Here is a 6368-nt window from a genome sequence, read left to right on the forward strand (position 1 = left end):
TTCTCAAAAGTTGCTTGCTTCTCAAGCCCTTAGGTGACTGGTTAGTATGCATGAATTGAGTGTGGCTTTTGGGTTTGATTTGGTGTGGGAACACCAAACTTAATTCCTTGCCACTTTCTCTGATGCAACAGGTTGACTATATGTAAAATCTTGTTTCCTTACTAAAGGTTATGGAATTAAAACTAGAAATCAGTTAGGTAAGTGAATAACCTGTTTGATTGCTTAGAGCTAGTATTGTGCAGGAGGTGAGAATGTACTTTTAAATGAGGTTTTGGTGGAACACCAAACTTAGAATCCTTCATTCTCCCTTAAATTATTTTGGTGTGCAACACCAAACTTAGCTCCTTGCAATGCATACCAATTATTCAACATTTTTATTGAAAAGGCTATGAAAAGAAAACTACCTCAGGTTGGGTTGCCTCCCAACAAGCGCTTCTTTATTGTCATTAGCTTGACATTCTTCAATTCTTTTCAAGAAGGTTGTAGGTTCTGAACCTCTCTTTCCTTATCCCATTGTCCTCCCAAGTACAGCTTTGCTCTGTGACCGTTTGTTGTAAATTGACTCTTTGTTGCTTCATCTAGCAATTCAATACTCCCATAAGGAAAAACCTTTGTCACCAAGTACGGGCCAGTCCACTTAGACTTAAGTTTGCCAGGGAAGATCTTAAGCCTTGAGTTATACAGGAGCACTTGTTGTCCTGGCTTGAACTCCTTCTTTGTGATCATCTTATCATGCCACCTCTTAGCTCTTTCCTTCTATATCTTAGCACTCTCATAGGCTTCTAGCCTGAATTCATCTAACTCATTTAGTTGTAACAACCTTTTCTCTCCTGCAGCTTGGGAATCAAGGTTGAGGAGTTTAGTGGCCCAAAAAGCTCTGTGTTCCAGCTCTACAGGGAGGTGACAGGATTTGCCATATAATAACTAAAAGGGTGACTTGCCAATAGGGGTTTTATAAGCTGTCCTATATGCCCATAAGGCATCTTCTAACTTCCTAGCCCAATCCTTTCTCGTGCTTCCCACTGTTTTCTCTAGGATCTTCTTCAGTTCCCTATTTGCGAGTTCAGCCTGGCCATTAGTCTGAGGGTGGTAAGGTGTGGATACTTTATGGATTACTCCATATTTGTGGAGGCGTTTCTCCATCTGTTTGTTGCAAAAGTGACCACCACCATCACTAACCAGCCCATTGGGCACTCCATATCTTGTGAAAATGTGCTTTTTAAGGAATTGGAGGACAATCTGTGCATCACAGGTGGTTGTGGCTATAGCTTCCACCCACTTTGATACATACTCTACTGCCACCAGGATATATCTGAAAGAGTAGGAAGCAGGAAAAGGTCCCATGAAATCAATGCCCCATAAGTCAAACACCTCCACTTCCAGGATGAAGTTTTGAGGCATCTCATTTCTCTTTGTCAATCCTCCAGTTCTTTGACATTCATTGCATTGGTGAACAAACTCTCTGGCATCCTTGAAGATGGTTGGCCAATAAAACCCACTCTGTATTACCTTTGCAGCTGTTCTCTCTGGTCCAAAGTGTCCACCATATGCTGAGCCATGGCAATGCCATAGTATGTCCTTCATTTCACTTTCAGGGACACACCTCCTAATCATTCCATCAGCGCATCTCTTGAATAGAAAAGGTTCATCCCACAAGAACTTCCTTGCTTCATTGAGTAATTTCTTCATTTGTTGCTTGGAAAATTCTTGAGGTATCTTCCTTCCTACCTTGTAGTTTGCTATGTCAGCAAACTAAGGTGTTTGTTGAATTTGGAAAAGATGTTCATCAGGGAAGTTCTTATTTACTTGATGTGGTTTGTCTCGCTTAGCTTCTTGTGGCACTCTTGATAGATGATCTGCTACTTGATTTTCACTTCCCTTCCTATCCCTCACTTCAATATCAAATTCTTGTAGCAGCAACACCCACCTAATAAGCCTTGGCTTTGAATCCTGTTTAGACATTAAATACTTGAGAGCAGAATAGTCAGTGTATACTATAACTTTTGAACCGATCAAGTATTGTCTAAACTTATCAAATGTATATACAATTGCTAAAAGTTCTTTTCAGTGGTGGTATAATTTTTCTGTGTTTCATTCAACACTTTGCTAGCATAATATATGACATGATGTAATTTGTCCTTCTTTTGCCCCAGTACAGCACCGATAGCAAGGTTGCTTGCATCACACATAAGTTCAAAAGGTAAATTCCAATCAGGGGGTGTGATGATTGGTGCTGTAATGAGCTTTCTCTTGAGAGTTTCAAAGGCATGTCTACAGTTATCATCAAAAATGAAGGGAACATCATTCATTAGTAAATTGCTCAATAGTTTTGCTATTTTTGAAAAGTCCTTGATGAACCTTCTGTAGAAGCCAGCATGCCCAAGAAAACTTCTTACTGCTTTCACATTAACAGGTATAGGGAGTTTTTCAATAACTTCTATTTTAGCTTTATCAACTTCTATACCTCTACATGACACTTTATGCCCAAGAACTATTCCTTCCGGGATTGCTCTGAGGGGTGTTGCATTGATTTGAAGACATTGATTACCATTTGTTCATTATGCACCCTGAAGGTCATTTCTCCCTTCTCCACATCAATAGTGGTTCTTGCTGTGGCTAGAAATGGTCTCCCCAAGATGATTGAGCTGCTTCATTCCCCTTCTGTGTCTAAGATTACAAAATCTGCGGGGAAGATAAACTTTCCAACCTTCACTAGTAAATTCTCCACAATACCATTGGGAGTCTTGATTGATCTATCGGCCATGACTAGTGACATCCTGGTGGGTTTAATTTCTTCTATGGCAAGCTTTCTCATCAATGATAGAGGCATCAAGTTGATGCTGGCACCTAGATCACACAGAGCGTTTTCCAATGTTATCTTGCCTATGGTGCATGAGACTACAAAACTCTCTGGATCTTTGAGCTTTGGTGGGATACCCATCTGGATCACAGCGCTACATTCTTCAGTGAGCATGATAGTTTCCTTTTCTTGCCAACTTCTCTTCTTGTTGATTAGCTCCTTCATGAACTTGGCATATAGGGGCATCTGCTCCAGTGCCTCAGCCAAGGGGATATTTATCTCCAACTTCTTAAAAGTCTCAAGGAACTTGTGAAATTGTTGGTCCTTTGCCTCCTTGTTGAATCTCTGGGGATATGGTAGTGGAGGTACAAAGGTCTTCTCTGCTTGTTGCTTTTGATTCTTTGTTGGCTCTTCAATTGCTTCATTCCCCTTTTTTGGAATTTTTGATTGTTCCCCCTTTTCTTGAGTTTGCTTTGAAGCTTGCTTGCTTGCCATTGCATCATCATCATTGGCTTCCTCTGTGTGTGTTGGTTGTTCCTCTTCTAGTGGTCTTTTGCTGCTCTCCAATGTTCTCCCACTCCTTAATTGTATTGCCTTGCATTCTTCCTTAGGATTTAGGATTGTGTCACTCGGCAGTGAGCTTGAAGGTCTCTCAACAGAAATCTGTTTGGAGATTTGCCCAATCTGCCTCTCTAGGCTCTTCATGGAGGCTTCCTGGTTCTTGGTTGTCATTTCCTGGTGTTTCAACATTTTGTCTATCAAGGTCTCCAAGTTAGTGAGTCTTTGAGATTCAGGTGATGCTTGTGGTGGGTTGTGAGATGTGGGTGGTGGATGGTAGGCATTTTGGTTGGTGGATTGGTTATTAGATTGATAATGATTGGGGTTGGGGTAGTTGTTTTGAGGTTTTCTATAGGGGTTCTGGTTAGTTTGCTGCTGGTTGTGGTTTTGGTTGTTTCTTGAAGTGTTTTAGTTTGAGTTCCTCTGCCATGGTTGTTGGTTTTGGGTGTGATTATCTCCCCATCTGAGGTTTGGGTGGTTCTTCCAGGATGAATTGTATGTATCACCATATACTTCATTTGGTCCTTGGTTGTGCATATACTGTACTTGCTCTTGTTGTTGTTCTTCTTGAGTTTCTTCATTTTGTCCCCATGTGGATGATGGTTGGCTTGTGTTAACTGCTGAAACTTGGAGGCTATCAATCCTCTTGGTCATTTGCTCAAATTGTTGTTGAATTTACTGCTGCATCATCTTGTTTTGAGCCAAGATTGAGTCCACCCCTTCTAGCTCCATTACTCCTCTCCTTTGTGATGGTTGGCGATTTCTTTGATGAGCAAAGAAATATTGATTGTTGGCCACCATGTCAATAAGATTTTGAGCTTCTTCTGCTGTTTTCATCAGTTGTAATGATCCTCCAGCTGAGTGGTCAAGTGATTCTTGAGCCTTTAGAGTGAGTCATTCATAGAAGTTCTGTAGCTTGTCCCACTCAGTGAACGTTTCTGGTGGACATTTCCTCAGCAGAGCCTTGTATCTCTCCCATGCTTTATACAGATTTTCAGCATCCAATTGCGTGAATGTTTGCACCTCAGTCTTCAGCCTGATGACTCTTTGAGGTGGATAAAATTTGGCTAGAAATTTAGTCACCAAGTCATCCCAGCTAGTGATGCTTCCTTAAGGAAAAGTTTCAAGCCATTGTGCGGCCTTGTCCCTTAATGAGAACGGGAACAGCAGAAGCTTGTAAGTTTCAGGATTCACGCCATTGGACTTGACAGTGTCATAAATCCTTAAGAAGGTAGATAGATGTTGATTTGGATCCTCCAATGGTCCTCCCCCAAACGAGCAGTTGTTTTGGACCAATGTAATGAGTTGTAGCTTCAATTCAAAGTTATTTGCATTGACATTAGGGGTGAGAATGCTGCTTCCACAATGTCTAGCATTTGCAAAGGTATAGGAGGCCAATACTCTCCTCTGCTGTGGGTTATTGTTAACCCCTCCTCCTGGATTAGATGGATCTCCTTCCATCTCGTGATATTCGTCCTCAGATTCTTCCTCTCCAACAATATTTTTCCCTCTTTCAGCTCTTCTCAACCTTCTAAGAGTTCTTTGGTCAGTTTCAGATAAAACAGGAATGGATCTCCCTGTACCTGACATACAAACAAAACAAAAGAAGCACCACCAGTAACTCTTCAGTCTATTACTAGAACGAAGTTTAGTTTAAGCAAAATTTCAAACAGTTAGCGTGTTAATCAAAGATTAGAGAAACAGGAATTAAAAATGCTAGATCTAGATCACCACCTCACTTAATCATTGTCAATCTAATCAATCCCCGGCAACGGCGCCAAAAACTTGATGTGCGGAAAACGATCCAACACAAAACTCACCGGCAAGTGCACCGGGTCGCATCAAGTAATAATAACTCACGGGAGTGAGGTCGATCCCACAGGGATTGAAGGATTGAGCAATTTTAGTTTAGTGGTTGATTTAGTTAAGCGAATCGAGATTTGGTTGAGAGATTTGTGACTTGCAAAATTTAAATTGCATGGAAAATAACGGGGATGGGTAATTTGCATGAAATTAAAGAGAACTAAAATGTAAAATGCTAAATCTTAAAGAGCAAGAAATTAAATGGCAGAAACTTAGAACGCAAGAAATGTAAATTGCAGAGACAGTAGAAGAAGAAGCAATTAACAGAAACTGAAATTCAATGATGCGGAAAATTAAACAAGATCCTAAGGTGAGATTGAAATAGAATTTCTTCAATTCTCCACCCAAGATCCGAAGCAAGCAAAGTAAAGAGTGTTCAAGCAAGAACAAGGAAGAAGAGAGATCATTTCTCCTCCCCAAATTCTCTTGAATTAAAACAACAATACCCAAAATGTAAAGGTGAGCTCTCTACAAAACTACCTAATCAAAACCGAAAAGAAAAGCCCCCTAAAAACTTAAATCCTAAGATATTTATACACTTTCTTCAAATGGTCTTTAAGCTTTGAATTGGGCCTTTGCTCTTGATGGAATTGGGTTGATAGAGGCCTTGGTTGATTGCTCTTGGAGTTGGAGAGAGAACCGAAGTGAACCGGGTTGGGAATTATAAAAGCTTGAGTAAAAGTTTGAGTAAAAGTTTGAGGCAAACTTTTACTCAAACTTTTTACACCAGCTGCCCCATTCTTGCTGCTACCAACGTTTGAGCTAAAGTTTGGGGTCAAACTTTTGCTCAAACGTTGGCCCCCTTATGCACACTCATGGCGCCAACGTTTGCCAAAAAGTTTGAGGCAAACGTTGGCGCAAGCTTTTTGTCTCCAGGGTGTGTTGCTGATGGCGCCAACGTTTGCCAAAAAGTTTGAGGCAAACGTTGGCGCAAACTTTTTCTCTCCAGGGTGTTGATTCTTTCATAATATGTGGCAATTATAGCATAAATCCTCATGAAATTGCATTAATTCATCTATGGTTGATTAAATCAAAGGAAACATGGAAATCTAACCAATTGGCTTGCTTATGGCTCAAGAAAGTGCATGAATCAATTAAAAACAAAAGAAAAAGGCTAGTGAAACTAGGCTAAGATGACTTGTCATCA

This window comes from Arachis ipaensis, chromosome B06, assembly GCF_000816755.2.
Source record: "Arachis ipaensis cultivar K30076 chromosome B06, Araip1.1, whole genome shotgun sequence".
Taxonomy (NCBI): Eukaryota; Viridiplantae; Streptophyta; class Magnoliopsida; order Fabales; family Fabaceae; genus Arachis; species Arachis ipaensis.